This window comes from Odontesthes bonariensis, chromosome 23 (genome assembly GCF_027942865.1).
Source record: "Odontesthes bonariensis isolate fOdoBon6 chromosome 23, fOdoBon6.hap1, whole genome shotgun sequence".
NCBI lineage: Eukaryota > Metazoa > Chordata > Actinopteri > Atheriniformes > Atherinopsidae > Odontesthes > Odontesthes bonariensis.
The window spans coordinates 8,066,259-8,081,933 of record NC_134528.1 but is presented as its reverse complement, the minus strand read 5'-3'; the positions used below and the strand labels follow the sequence as shown (position 1 = coordinate 8,081,933).

Here is a 15,675-nt window from a genome sequence, read left to right as displayed (position 1 = left end):
CAGCATGAATCAGCATTAATGTGGTGCTAACTACAAAGGTGATTAAACCTCAACCATAAATATTGTGATTCTCGGAGGATTAAGTTTTGCATCTTCCCTTTAAATTCTCCTTTCAGCCAGCATAGCGCTTTAATTAATTATGATGCATTAAATGAATGCCTTTGATTTAAATAAGCTGAGAGACATTTAGCTTTTAACTACAACCACTGCCACAATCAAGCACCGAGCATACTTCATTTCACCCTTTCCCGTGTGCCTGATTGTTATTCTGGCAAACAGGCCTGTAATTTTATTGACTGATTGAACAAGGGGTCAGCATTATGTCTGACACTCGCCAACGTCTCCTCCATTCATCATTTCAAATGTCAGATGCCACGCTCTGCGGAGGAGAGGAATTGAAGTTTGATTGGCATCGACCCTGTTTTTCTTGAATAATTATGAATGATTTAGGTATTAGTGGCTGCTTTCATCATAAATAATTCATTAATCCAACCTCCCACCACCCACTTAATGTTTGCTCCCGGAATTCACCTGCGACAAACCGAAAATTACCGGAAATGTGACCGTGAGTCGAAAAACGCGTCAAACATGGAAATCCATTTCTTTTCGGTTGCGTTTATGTCTATTTTTTAAGTGCATTTTGATTTTTGTTTGCGCGCCTTGCGTCGCCTTTTTGCATTTGGCGTGCCGAGTTTTTTTTTATATTTTGAAATTCGTAACCGGAAGTGCTGTATTTGACAGCTTGGACTGACTTGACCCAGTGGTGGGCAACGCAGCGCTCCATGTTGCGGCGCTGCGTGGCACTGGGCAACGATCTGGCGCTGGTTGCACAGCACACACATGACTCAGTGTGTGAATGGCCCCGACTTTTGGCTCCTTCAGCGGGCGAGAAGTAGCCGTCGGTCCCGGGCGCAGCTACCTGCTGCAGAGCGAGCTTGCGCCGCGCACTACACCCAGGGGGGTCGCTACTGTGACTGTTTTCTGCATTTGGGCTGAATGTAAGTCGCTTTGATCGGTGCAGTTATTTTCAGAGTCACTCGCTGGTTTCGGTGCGATCGGAAACTGGTGATTTGGACCGAGGAGCCGCACGGAGCGCTGCAGCAGAAACGGCGCCGGAGCAGCACCAGCACCACCACAGAAACCTCGAATGTGATGCCAAAGCTGAGCAGAAAAACAAAGGTTCAAGTCTAGAAAAGGTAAACTGTCTTTTTCCCACCACGACTTCAGCGCTTTGTTCTCTGCGCTTGTTTTGCCATTTTAAAGTTTATTTTAATAGACAGTTCATAAAAAATGTGTGTGTGTGTGTGTGTGTGTGTGTGTGTGTGTGTGTGTGTGTAAGAGATGTCAGGATATAACAGGGCAAATCTATTACCTATAAGGCATATGTTGTCGCTACTCATAGGCAAAGCCCAGTCAGTCGAGACTAAGCCAATAAACACCCCCCCAGTAGTGTTTAATGGGATAGACTTAGCTGCTCCTTTGAACACAATAAGAGGCAGTTTTATTGTGGACAGACTGCAACATATGTGATGCATTTACTGTACTTTCGCAGAGCTGCGGAGCTCATCGTTGTGTTTTTTTTTAAATTTATCTCAACATCAAATGGTTCTGTGATGATACTCACACTGGCACTCAATCTGCAGATCATTTTTTTTTCATTTTTGTCAAGGTTAGACCTATCATGTAGTCATCCATACGCACAATCCAGACAGCTCTTCTAATCCTCTAACCTATATTCAACAGACTGGGGATAAGGGGGTTGCCCACCCAGACATCAAGCTGTCCGTAAAATGAAGAGGTTTATACGGAGGAAGCTGTTGGTACTTGTTCAGTGCCTCCAGGCCAGCATCTACCTCACTGTGCACAGCCTATTATCTGACATCTGGTCCTTCTTGACAGAGACTTATGTGGTAATGGTATGTTTCAGCACAGGCGGTTAATCTGTGTAATGCCTGTTGTTTGGAAGGGGAAAACACTTATTTCCCCACGATCACCCTTCGGCACTTTATATAGAGGAAAGTCTGTGGGATTTGGTTGGCGGATGCTATAGGATGTCTTTTTGTTTCTCGGTCATGTGAATCAGCATGGTGGAGATTTGTAAAACGGCAATAACTGTCACTGAGGAAAATGTCATTTTTCGAGTTCTATATTTCACACACGCTCTTACAAATGCAAGATAAAGTCTTTATAGCAGCAGAGGAGTGCTTTGATAAAGTATTTATCATAAAAATAGTTCAGCAGGCTGTTTAGTAAGATTGGGGCTCCAGCACTCATGGGGTTTTGCATAAGGCTGGAGATGACTGCTGTCTCGCTGCACTTCTCTATTTAAGTTCTTGGCTCTTGTCAGCTCGGCTCGGCTCGGCGCAGATGAAAGACAGTCACCCTCAAAGCGTTCTCTCATCACACAAATGACACGCACTCGTTGGGCTTCTCTCTCGCTATCCAGCTCTTGACACACATCTGTGAGTTCACAGTGCGTAGGTTTTCCTTTATGAGATCATGGTGTCTTTCTTTTTTTGGCCGTCCAGGCCTAAAGTTTTTGTCTTCTGGTGCTTATCTCTCCCTGCTCCGCGGGGGTAGTGACAAGGCCTTGTTTTCCACAGTCTGAGCCAACACAGACCCTCCGCTCAGGCTCAGCGACAGGCCAAAGGTCCAAACAAAAAGATTCTGGTGCCGAAAATGGCCGAGGGATTTCTTACAAACCTAAGCTGACACTAAAAAGCCTTTGGTCTTTCGCTGTGCTGTCCAAGTTAAACACTCCTTTGCGTCTTTAAATAAAAACTGACACTTTAAACTCACCGTGTCACTGTTGTACAAGTCAAACATGTTGAAAGCAAATCCTTTTCACAGTTTGAATGAATTATCCACCCCTGATAGAAACTGACTCTTCACTCACATGTAATCATAGTTTGAGTCTCTGTGGTTAAACTTTAATAGAAATCTCCACACTTAGATACTAAACCGTGCCATGCCATTTAAAATCGGCTACTTGTGACATTTTGTCCATATTGCTGATTGTTTTTCTGTTATTTTATCTGTTGGGAAGATGCTAACAGATCTTTGTAAAGCAATCACTGTGTTGACAGTTCACTCTGTGCAGAGCTATCATTTTGTTCCAAGCCTCAGTAATTGCAACCTTAAACAAAGATGGTTAAACAAAGCATCTGAATTCATTTGTTCCCCATTTTCAACTCTTAACCAAATCTTTATTATTGTAACAATGGTGGAGAATGTATATTAACAAAGTATCTATCCAAACTGTGGGCTTTCCCCGCAAATCCACAACTTGGTTTTGTCCTTAAACTTAAGAAAACTTCAATTCACATTGTGGCATCGTGAATAAATTCAGATTCGGTCCGTTGTGATTTTCCTTCTGATGGGTTTGTCATATCATATCAAAAGATCGATGATGAACAACATATTTTGGGGTTTAATTTGAAGGCAGCACCCACAGGATTACACCTTTCCTTCCCACTGACGGTAGTTCAGTTATGTCTCGGTGTTCGGGAGTTAAGGCATTTTTACCAAGGAGAGTCTGTCTGTTTTTGGGAGCTTAGTTTCACAGAAATATGTGAAACAAACATGACTTCTTAACACTGCATTAGGTGGTGGAGGCACACAATTTGTTAAAATGAGCTACCCGTACCATGCGTAGGAGCCAGGTAGAGCTCATGGATAAAAAAAGGAAACATTCTCTGTTTGGGCACGTTTTCATCCAAAATTACAGCCAGTTTGTGAATACTTACCATTACTCCAGAAAAGATAGAAGTGAGACCATGAGAAAACAAATTTGCTTGTTGGAAATGTTGTCGTCTTTTGCTCCGTAAGGTTCTAGGTCTCTTGGGATAATATTGGAAGTTTTATCCGAGGAAAGAGTCTTGGTTTGTTCCGTCAAGTTACAGAAAAAAACCCCCAAAACTTTATTGTGTGATCTGTAACAAAACCTTTTGACGCGTAGATGACAAAACGACATGAGGGTGTAGATGATTTTGTTTTTGTGCTTTTGTAGGTTTATTGACAAAGATTTGATATTTCGGCCAGCCGGTAACGATTAAGGTGCTGTATGTTAGAGCCAGTTAGAGATAATGGATAGAAAGAGGAAGTCATCTCGTTGCCGGCAGGTGTCCTGGCCTGAAAAGGCAGAACACTGGGCTGCGACACACTGCTGCACTGTGGCACACTGCTTGCTGAGTGCAGTAAAAGTACCTGCTGTTTGTAAGTTGGAGGCGAAGTACTGTTGGATCCAGATGTAATACTGTTGGATGAAAAGGTGTAAATCTACATGGGAAGCAATGAAAAATAATGTGTTGGATTCATTCTGAAGTTAGCCTCTACACTGTGGAAATAAGAAGCTTCTCATCCCTTTTCTTTAAAGAGGGCGTATTAATTTAAAAGTAGTAACGTAATGTAAACACTATCATTTAGATTTGGCTTAAATAGGTCGAGGTCAGTAGCCAGAATATTGCTTTCCATGTCCGGATAGTCGGCGTCTCTTGAATAAGAGTCTTGAAATCTTTCTGCTCCACCAACTGACCACTTCTTAATCCCCAAATTGAAGTTTTTGGGTCTTTATTCTTCCTCAGTTGAATAGGAAAATTTATGTGGCCACCACGACAAGTAAAATGATATGTTGACCGTATAAAATCAGCTAATGTACTTTGTAATGGTGCAGTTTCTGTAGTGCCAGCACATCATTTTAGTATATTGCACCGAACGTTATGTTAAGTTAAGTTATGGGTGGTTGAAGACACTGTTCCCAATGCGTGTATTTCTGTGAAATCAGGTTGTTTCTTCAGAAAGATAAGGCAAAAGCCACATTCATGAAATGTATTGGACCATTGGAGCATTGGCAGAGGAAGCAACCATCAAATTACAGTGAAGATCTGGATCGTTTTCTTTAAAACTGGGAACTGGCCTCGTGGTTTTACGTGCCCTTATTGTTCTTCCCCTTGTTTTAGAACAGCTATTGATTCTTTCAGCTAATCCCACAGCTGAAATGTTCAAGCGCATTCTGATTGTGTGACTCACAGAAAATGGAGAAGATCACTGATTAAATCATCAGCAGACTGGACAGTTTCAGGCAATCTGAAAGGCTAAACAGAAGGTCCTTATAAAATTACACAAATTCGTGGAAAACATTAAAGATTAAAGTTGCTTAAAGGGACACTATGTAATTTCTTCCCCCATCTAGTGGTGCAATTTTATTTTGCAAAGTTGAATGAATTTGCTCTCTAGCGCCTCACGTTTTCAAATGTGCGCTGCAACTTCTTGAACTACGGCAAGCGGAATGTGTCAAGATTCAAGAAGCTATAGCTTCAGACTCAAGGTCCATACAAACAAAAAGAAATCAAGACACACAGTACAAAGGATTACATAACACACATACAACAACACTATGAATACAGATGACAGATAACATGTCAGATAACATAACATCTCCTTTGGTGTGCAAGCAATGCAATTAGTCATATTCCGGGAGTTACCGGAAGTGACGTCGACGCAGCGTTAGCATTAGCCTGCGTTAGCAATAGGAGCATTAGCAGCGGTAAATAAACTCCCGGTAAACTTACAAACTTTCTAATGCCTCGTTTTGTGAGTTAAGAGCCTATGTGTACTACGGCAGAAGTTTGGTAACAATCAATGCATTATTAGTGGGATAATTTACGAGATAAAATCTATTTAGCATTTATTTTTTTTTTTTAAACTTTATTAGTAAATCAACAAAATAACAGTTTACAAATGTGAGCATAACGCCAAAAAGAAGATATCCAGGGGGAGCATAGGAATAATAATAAAAAGAAGAAGATGATGCACTTACAAAAAGAAAGCTAATGAACACAAAGACATATGTGCCAAGGAATAAAATCTATTTAGCATTAGCGGCTGTAAGCCATTTGGCGGAAATGACGTCACAATGACGTCATTTTTGCTTGTAGGCCTGGTGGGGAAATCGCGATTCGAAGTGCTTTATGTCCCTCTCGGCACTTCGTCATTTTTCATAGACCGGAAGGACATGGCAGCCTCCATAGAGCTTACCTGCTCTATGTAGATACAGACAAGTTATTCTTCACTCAGGAGGATAAGTGAGATTTTTGACAGAGATCATTTTACACCAATGAGGACTAACTTATGAATGAATATGTTGATTTGAGCTAATAAATGACTTAATTTATTACATAGTGTCCCTTTAACAGTGCTTCGACAAATACAAATGCAGGGCTTAAGGTGTTTGTTATGGTCTTGCTGTGTTATTGAGAGTAGCTGGAGTTAATTAAGAGTCTTCTAACTGCTGGAGAATGTTTGACAGCTCTTTTAGGGAAGAAAAGGTCTGTTGTCGATGATGTAAAACAGTTTATGTGTGCATCCACTACTGAGCCAGACCGCGTTGGGTGTTGCTCTCTGTCTCTTATCGCCTCTGAAAAATCCGAGACCGTTTCCTGTATGGAGAATAAAGGTGTCATCCTCTGGGATATTTTGATTCATTTCCCTGAGCGACACACTGTGCGGTTCTAATCAGGAAAAGCAGTCAAGGAAACCAGGAACTGGAAGTGGAAAAAATGCTTGGCTTTTTAGTACATGTGCACGCATGTGTATACTGAGGGGCTTATAGCGTGATCATCAGTTTAGGAAAAATGCAGCGTGAAGGGAATTAAAATTGATATTTTTGCCATAATTTATTTCCGTCTTGGCCAGTAACTGAATTTATGCCCCAAGAATGGCCAAGGCAATCATATTAGAAACTGCAAGCCAAAGCAGACCACATGTCCGTACTTCAGACTGTTGGTCTGCTCTGTGAGTGTCTGTCAATCCTGTAAAAGAGATCCTAGTTCTGGTTCTCCTCCTAATCTATCCATATTATTTCCTTTATCCTTACCGAATAAAAAAGGTAGATGTGTGAATAAGGTTTGTGAGATTGAGCTGTGTAAATAAGACTGAGCGGCGGCATGCCAGCAATGGCTCTAACATGCAGAGAAACCCGTGGATAAAGATATTCCAGATAGTAAAACACTGCCCAAAATTGGCTCATTTGGAAGAAATGGTGGTGCATGAACTCCTCTAATGAGAGACGGATTCTCCTCAGGCATGTCCCTCATTTCAGTGTAGCCCTTTGATTATATAAGAACGATGAGGAGGAGGCGTCGTCTTAGCGCTTCCTTCATTCTTGTTAGTGACCAGACTGAGGTAAGCGGGATTGTTTTCATCTTGGCCTTTTGCCTCAGTCAGAAAAACAAAGCTGTGGTTAGCTGTTGCTGTCTTTTTTGTCTCCTCATCTGCTGGGAATCGGTGACATTCACTGAGCTCTGATGAGTACAGCTTGACTCTGTTTTTCACCTCTTTAGGTCTCACTGGTGTTGATAAAGACTTTATATTACAATCTGCCGTTTGTTGCTCCAGTTCAGGCTGCTTTTCCGGGCAGTTATTGGTCCCAAATAACCCCGTCGTGCAGCTATTTGTGACTTCAGTTTTGCAGAAGAAATTGAAGTATACGACAACAGCAATGGAGCAGTGCTTCTTTTTGTTTAACTGGAATGGAAGATGGTTTGTGATATTTTTTTCAAACAGGCGACGTAGAATGGATACAAAGAAAGCTGCTTGTGAGACTCTTTCATATTACTTGTTGTTGTCTGTTTCACTTCAAAGGAGTTGGATATCCACCTTAACCAGAACACAGCAGCTCAACCAAAAATACATCCCACGATCAAAGAGTTTCAGTGTTTTCATTTGCTGCAGTAAAGGCATTATGACATGTACGCCTCGTTACCGTTTCACAACTGTAAATGCCAGCAAAAATATGCCAAAAATATCTAGAATGTGCAGCTGTTAGCCTTCTCACAGTATTAAATATGTTTAACTGGGATAAGCATGTGTTTAGTCTCCGTGAGAAACATCTTACAGATTCTTACAAGAGTTTTTTCTTACTATTTGTATGTTGCAAATGAGAAGGTGTGTGACGAGATCTGCTGTTTCTAATCAGAGTTGATGGAGTGCTGATGGATGCTAGTACAGGATGTGATACTCAAACCTTCTTCTGATGTTACTGTCCCTTACAACCTCTGATGCATAGCCACTCTTCTCCATTAAATCCCAGATCTTCTTTTAAAGTTGACAGATTTTGCAAAGAATGTTGGGGGGAAAAAAACAAAAAGTTATTTAGAAAAAGACAGAAATGGCTGACTTCACTTAAAAATATGCCAACCCTTTGGATTGTGCAATATGTCTACTTAAATGTGACCTGAAAAATCATCGTTTTTTCATACAACTAGATGAATCACCCTCTTAAACAACTGAGACAGATTTATTTAATTTGGTCATTTAATTTCTAGATGGCAGCGATCCAATAGTTCATATCTGTAAATGGTAAAAGTATGTGAATGTCCAGGATAAGCAGTAACTTTAAAGAGATTATGGTCAGGTGTTTTCAATCAGTGGAATAGCAATCAGATGTAAGGGCTCTTTGTTATGTTCAAGGAGCAGGAATCTATCAAAGACTTCTGGACACATACATGTGGACCTCAGACAGAGAGTTGTTTGTGCTCATCTGGCTGGAAAAAATGACAAAACCGTCTCTCAGGAGTCGGACTCCACCAACCCATGGACACACATATTGTGTGCAAATGGAGGAAGTTCAAAACCAGAGTTACTCTAATCCAGGATTATCAAGTTCAAGATGGTAGAACAGACACTTCCCTCCAAAAACAAACATAGCTGCCCATCAGCAATTTGCTAAGGATCACGTGTGAAAGACTGAGGACTGTTGAACAAGTGGTTTGTACACAAATGAGACCAAATTGGAACTTTTTGATTTGGATAAGAAACGTTTGATTGCATTTGAACAAAATGAACAACATGGTGATAGCTTTAAGCCACACTCCTGCTAACATCTGGCTTCTGAGTTTTTAACCTGCATTCAGTCCCAGGTCAAATGTCTCTGCTGGGGTTGCAGGTTATATCATTTCCACCTGAAATAAATCACCTGGCTTCACACACTAATTTTCAGCATAAGGTAACAAAATTCTTTTTTTTTTTTTTTTTTTTTTTTAAGTTTTCTTTTTTTTTTTTTTTGCAGAAACATGTTTATTGACTGTTGAGTCTAACATGGAGTCTCATAAACTGCCTGTAACAAATGGGGGGGAGTAAAAAAAGAAAAAGAGGAACTGAATGACAGCTGGCAGCTCACGCTCAATCATGCTGTGTGGGGTTGATGTCCACGATCAATACAAAAATAATAAGCCAGCCTATCTAAGTCCTCAGAATCAGAAACCGTGGTCAGACACGTTATAATGCCATCTCTTTAAACACTACTGTCTACTATTTAGGGGCCACAATTTGCAGTTCTTACCATTGGGAACCATACATCAGAACTAATATGTGCATTAACATGAATTATCCCCAAAGCAAGAATTTCCTTACTTACAGGTCGGCAGCATAAGCAATGGGTAAGAATTTGAAACGGTGGAAAGTCGGCTGGTGGCCTGTAAAAGCCCTGCAGAGGAGATTTCACTGTTGTCCATGAGTGTGGTGTCTTATTGTGGATGTAGAAAAGTATCTGTAAATGGCCTCTAAAGCCTGAAAGATGCTGACTTGTAACAACTTGTTCAGAGTGATGTATTGGTGTGAATATGGGTTGAGACCAGAGGGCTGGACTCACTGAGCCCGGGATGTGTGGGAAGCCGTTTCTACTACTTTCACCATTGTTTGCGCAGGTATATATCAAATTGGCAGTTACTGCTGTGGCTGGACTCTTTGAGCTTATTGCTGCACTGCAGCTCTAATGAAATCAAGTTAATCACGTCTCTCCACACAAGCAGGCGTGTTATATGCATTCTTTTATGTCAGCTACCTCTTGGATTACACGGAATTATCCGAACCTGCCAAGATTGCCAAACTGTTCGATAACGAAGATTTGCTCTGCGGCTGTATCCAATCAGTCTGCCACTCAAGCTTCCTCTCGGGGACCAAAGATCCCTGTCAGCCTATTAGACAGCTGCTTGAGCTGGCCCCAGCTGCTGATGGCAGATGATTGGCAGAGTGTTCATTAGGCTTGAAAGCTTTGTCTCATGGCTCAAACAGGAGCTCCAACAGCTTTGAATGTGCAGTGTTGTTGGGAGCAGTCGGTGACCTCTGCCCCGTCACCCCTACTGATGAAAGTGCATAGTTTTACACCCACCAGGTCGTTTCCTCACTCGGTCTCCTTCTGTGCACTCGCACACACACTCACGATAAACACATCCGCATTCAAGGCCTTCCCTCATCTCCCTTGTTCCTGTCACTCATAACATCTGGTGCCATTATCGGGGTCTTTGCAGTCCATCGTGAAAGCTGTGCAGTTAACTGTGCACTATAATAGGTCCAGCACCAGACAAACAGGCTTCCCAACACGATGTCTGGACATTGACACCGTGAATGCCACAGCTTTGTGATGGTGTGAAGTTCATAATGAAACGCCAGCGCTCTGTCATATCTAAATGGCTCCACTGTCTGCTCCTACGTGTGTTGCTCATTTAGCTGTAGATGTGCCTCGGATATGTGATGTGAGGCCCCGCTAATGGGTTAACTTCATCATAGTTATCCAGGCATTTTTGTGTCTGTAAAACATAGTGGACCCGTTGTTGCTAACGCAGCTGCTTTCACTGGTTTGGTGCGATAAAACTGGGTGTGACGATGAGAGTGGGAGTGACGAGAGAAAAGGGCTTAAATGAAAAGTAGCATTGTTGTGAGTGCAGGACGGCTTTGGCTTTTCAATGATGCCGTTTGTGCGGCGTGGAACTACAATGAATAAATGACTGTAAATCATAGTGCGAGTTGAAGATGGAAGGAAAATAATTTCATCAGCTGAAGCAGATTCAACCTCAACCTTTCTATTAAAGGGGTGACATGTCTTTAATAATATCTAACATGTTTCATGGTAATCTCCTCACAAGAACCATTTAGTAGCGTGTGGGCTGTTTTCTCCACCGCTGTTTCAAAGACAAGAACAAACTTTTATTCCCAATGGTGTCATAAGACCTTCAACATCACTCTGAGCATGTTGATAGTCTGACCTCTTACTGTCAGGCGGAATCAGTCAGTTCACATCAGTCGTTTTAATTCCATTACGTTCTTGCGAGCTGATTACGTCAGTTTCCTATCACTTGTCTGTATCATTTTCTCTTATGATATCAGTTCGTCATTATTTTGTTCGCTGACATAGATAAAGAGACGCCGGGCTTTCATCCCGGCTATTTAGTTTTTCTCTTTGTGCTAAAAATGATCTGATCTAGTATGAAATGTTACACTGTGGAAATGTTGTGAATCTGTTTTGTGTGCGCGGCTGAATGAAGTCGGGCTGAAAGTCCCACTTCAGCAGTTGTTAATCCTCTAAGAACTCACCTCTGTTCCTTAATCGATGCATTTTGACATTTTTACCATGAAAAAACCTTTAATGGCTCCTACAATACTGCAACTCTGATTCTGAACTTCTAAAATTGGGTTAATTCAGCCGTACATGTTTGAACCAGCAAGCGATTCTCAAGATGAGGTGATTATACGAGGTTGCCTGCAAGTGGATGGTAGAATGGTAATGTATTCACTTTCTATGGCTCTCTACAGTATTGTAAATGAGAAGCTCTCCTGTTGGCTGACTCCTCGCTTGCTCGGCTTTGCCAGCCGGTTCCTGCAGCTCTTCCGACCTGTTTTATTGTGGTCTGAGAGCCACGGTTCATCACTCAACCTAGCTTTTAGTGTTATCTCCATATAGCTCTTGCTAACTTCTCCTCTAGCTTGCACTGTCTTCCCATTTCATCAGTTCCTCTCTGCAAACCTCCAATCCAGCAATTTTCTGCAGGTTTTGCAGTGTTGTTTTTTTTTTTTTTTTATTAAATGCAATCAAATGTTTTAACTGAAAAGTCGACATCCCACAAAGATGGTACTTTTTCCTGTACAGTTTTTATTTGTAGACAGCAAATGAATAAATGCTAAAGAGCAATATGTGCGTTTTTAAAGAAGCAATTTTGTTGACAAAGTGCTTGACTGAACATGCTGAAAGCAGTGGCCACAAGCAGCAAATGCTAACTGAACGAATGAAAGTGAAGTGAAGTGGTCTTTACTTTGCCCTCTGTCAGTATGCAGCTCTGTAATACTACGTGGCACAATCTATTTTCATGGCTCCTTTTAACTAACTATTGTGTTTTCCTCAGGCCAAGATGCCTTTGAATAACCACACACATTTTGTTTATATAAATCTTAAAAAGGAAAGCAAATCAAAAAGAAGTTTTGTCCGTTAAAGCAAATGTCAGATTACTGACCACAGTGCTTGCAGCTGTGTGGGCTTCTGTTTTTGCTCCATTATGGCTTCACAGTGTATATTATCACATTGTAAATCTTGGTAGAAGTTAGTTAGTCTCGAGGTAAACTCAGGTTAACACTTAAATATCCTGTGTTTGTGCAAAAAATGCAGAATGTTCTGGAGTAGCCGGTTGTTTTATCATGTCAAAAAAATATAAATGGCCTTGTTGACAGAGTTCATACCCAGCAGGGCCAGATTTAGTGTGTGTGTGGGGGGGTGTCTCAACAGTGGTTTGTTTTCAAGGTAGGGGAGTGGTCTGCTGCTTCAGCCCTGGAGCCACCAAAATATGTCCTTGTTCAGGCATGAGAGTTCATTGTGTTAGCTGTCAGGACACAAAGTCCCCTCTGAGTCCGTCTAAAAATACTTCATACCACTTCTGCCCCAAACACAAAGCAAGGGGCATGAAAACAGAGAAGCAGCATGTGGCTGGATTAGCAAATACACAGCAGACGCACTCAGAGCTAAAGTCTCTACTACAGCCTCTGTGAGAGTAAAGTACTGACTTAACTAAGGTATTGTACGTAAGTCTGTAAGGCTTTTACAGAAATTAAATGTGTAGGTAGCAGACTTTATTACCCTTTGGAGACAAACTGTAGATTGCTGACAGATCATTTAGGATAGCACCAGACGTAGTTGTCTAAGTGTAAACTCGACTCCAATATACATTGAAATGAATTATCCAAGATGCATGAAGGGTTGCCAAGGAAAGGAAGAAAGGTTTAGTCAGTGCTGCTCATCAATGCCTAAAAAGTCTGCCAGTTACTTCCAGTGTGCCCTTTTCTCACTTTCCAGTAAGCAGCTGAAATAAATAAAAAAAAAACACTACAGACAGACCGTTGGACACTGAATTAGACAGCGGATTTGGGCTGACAGATTAATTATTAATGTTGTTGTGGGACTTCAGGCCTCACAAATGGACTTTTCTCGAAACCGTCTCGTGATTTATCTAGAAGCCAGCGGTTGTGTTGTTGACGAGCATTTACTCATTTTATTTGGTCATTGCCATGACTTCCCCTGGTGAATGACAGCAAATGCCTTTTTAAATCCCTTCAGTGACGCCTAATCTACATTTTTTTTTTCATAAGCACTTTCTACACAGTAGAACTTCTACACTTAACAACTACACAGTTGACCATCTACTTCATTTCTAGGCCATCTCGTGCATGTCCGGTGTACCTGAATGGTCTGTTATGATGATATGTTACTTTCTTTAATCAAGTGTATTTTTTTTCAGGATTACTGCTTTTCACGCTCAGATATACTGCTTTAACCTCAAAACTCTGCCCCTTTTCCTTGAAAAAATACCTTCTTTGAGTGTAAAATGTGCTTTGCTTGACCTCAAAGCTGTGTTTCTGCTCTCAGATTCACTGATGCTTGTACTTGTGCGAATGTCCTGCTTTCAGGTTTGTGCCGTTCTTCGCAGATTCAGGCTACTTCTGTCTGCTCTTGAAACTTCTGTTAGAGTATTGTTTTTCCTCCCGGATTGCTGCCAAAAGTCCCAGTCAATCACTGCGTCCCCTCCAGGCGATGGCTGGTGAACGAACTCCGGCAGATTACTTCATGGATCTTTCATATGAAAGCATACAGTGTTTCATCAGAATGGTGCTTTAACACTGCAAATCTGCAGTTAAACACTGTGTCCGGATGGCTGATCGCTTGATGTCTATGTTTTGTTTAGCAGCCTCTCCAAAACTGATGGAAACAGTTATTTGCTCTCAAATAAAAACAGAAAAAGTTAATCAAAGGTAACAGTATAAGATAACAGCGTGGAGGCAGGTTCATCAGAATGTAACCATTATTATTGTAAGTTTTACGAGCTGGTCAATCCCATTTGGACTGCAGGAACTTTTTCGTATTTCTCTTTGGGAACAAATCATCCCTCATTTTTTTTTATGTCCGCGCCGCATTAACCAAAGACAACCATAGTTCATGGAACCGTATTTTCCCAGCATTAGGGGTTAACATCTGTGCTGAAACTGTACAGTGATTGTCCAGTTGCCCCGTAATTGTGTGGGAATTGGTCAAGTTACACAAAGAGCCTTTTGGTAAAATTTTAGTCCTCTTTAAACCAAAGAGCTAAAAGATTATTTCCGCCCTAGGTCTTTTGAATTTCCACCGAGGTCCAAGTTATAGGGAAGATAAAGCAAATTATGTCCGTTGAGGTGTGTCGCACCGCCCCGACACTGCACTGAGCTGCTCGCACAGAAGCTCCCAAACCGATCAAATCAGGATGTACAACTCGGCTCCAATCAATCAAAATCTGTTATGGTTTCTACAGATTGTAGAATGTAGGTAATTTTCATTTGTAGCTTCTGTGAAACATTCAGAGACGAACGTTTATTGTTCTGATTCAATGCTTTTCTTTTTCTCCAACGGCACAGCTCACGGTGCGTGCTGCGTCTCCTCAGCTGATTGAAGCGGGCAGGAGTGATGAGATTTCAATGTGTTTGCAGCAGTGTAACACTTCAACACATTTCTACAGGTTATGGGTGCTTTTGTGTCTGACAAAGTAGGAGAATAGCGTTTTGTTGTAGAGCTGTCCATCCTCATTTATTCTCCTTTTGGTGCGTCTTTTCAGCTGATCGAAGCTACTTGAAAGGCATTTGAATGTTGTGTTTACAAGTTGTAATATCTACTCCTGCGCTGAAACAGTTATTGGGAACATTAAACCTTAGATAACTCAGTTTGTATGCGGAAATAAGATTATGGTAAGACTCGACCAATCAGAAACGCAAAGTACTGCAAACCCCAACCCAAACTAGACTTTGTTTAGCCCCTGGTTCCTGCAATCAAGATGGATCTTTAGTTATATTGCAATTCAATTAAACAGATGAATACTTCCCCTGACACTTAAAGTCTGGTAAACTGCCTGGAACCTTTTAAACAGGCGTGGTGCTGCTTTATTATCTGTTGATAAAAGCCTTTCAAATTCGCCAAGCCATAACCGATTAATGCCCTAATGAAGATATGTGAACTTGTCGCTCACCCCCTTTAGATCCTCTGACCACATGGTGTTCCTATATTTCTAGAAAAAAAAAAAGTCTCTTTTGAAATACAAGCTGTGAAGGAAGCATGACTAACGCTTTTGCTTGATAGCCCTTTTTCCTCTCAGGGCTGAAAAGAAACAGAGATCACCAGCCTCTCCTCAAGGTTAGGGTCACAGCCACCCTCACAGTGGGTGACAGGAAGCCAGAGGGACTTCCATCTCTAAACGCCTAATGAGCCTCTAATTGATATCAAGCTGAAAAACCCCACAGTGTTAATGCCACTTCCAAGGAAACTATATTATGCCCGCTTTTTATTTAACTAACAAGACACAGATTGCCCTGAAGCATACATTTTTAATATGG

The 15,675-nt window shown here is 41.4% G+C and overlaps 1 protein-coding gene across 4 annotated transcripts in view; it reads left to right on the top strand.

Annotated features, from left to right (window-relative positions):
• The first annotated feature begins 780 nt into the window (after positions 1 to 780).
• tanc2b (tetratricopeptide repeat, ankyrin repeat and coiled-coil containing 2b) overlaps positions 781 to 15,675 on the top strand; it is a 155,748-nt gene continuing 140,853 nt past the window's right edge. For all 4 annotated transcript variants that reach the window (XM_075457335.1, XM_075457337.1, XM_075457336.1 and 1 more), the window contains exon 1: positions 781 to 1,196. The gene's annotated coding sequence lies outside the window, so the exon portion shown is untranslated. The remainder of the gene's footprint in view (positions 1,197 to 15,675) is intronic.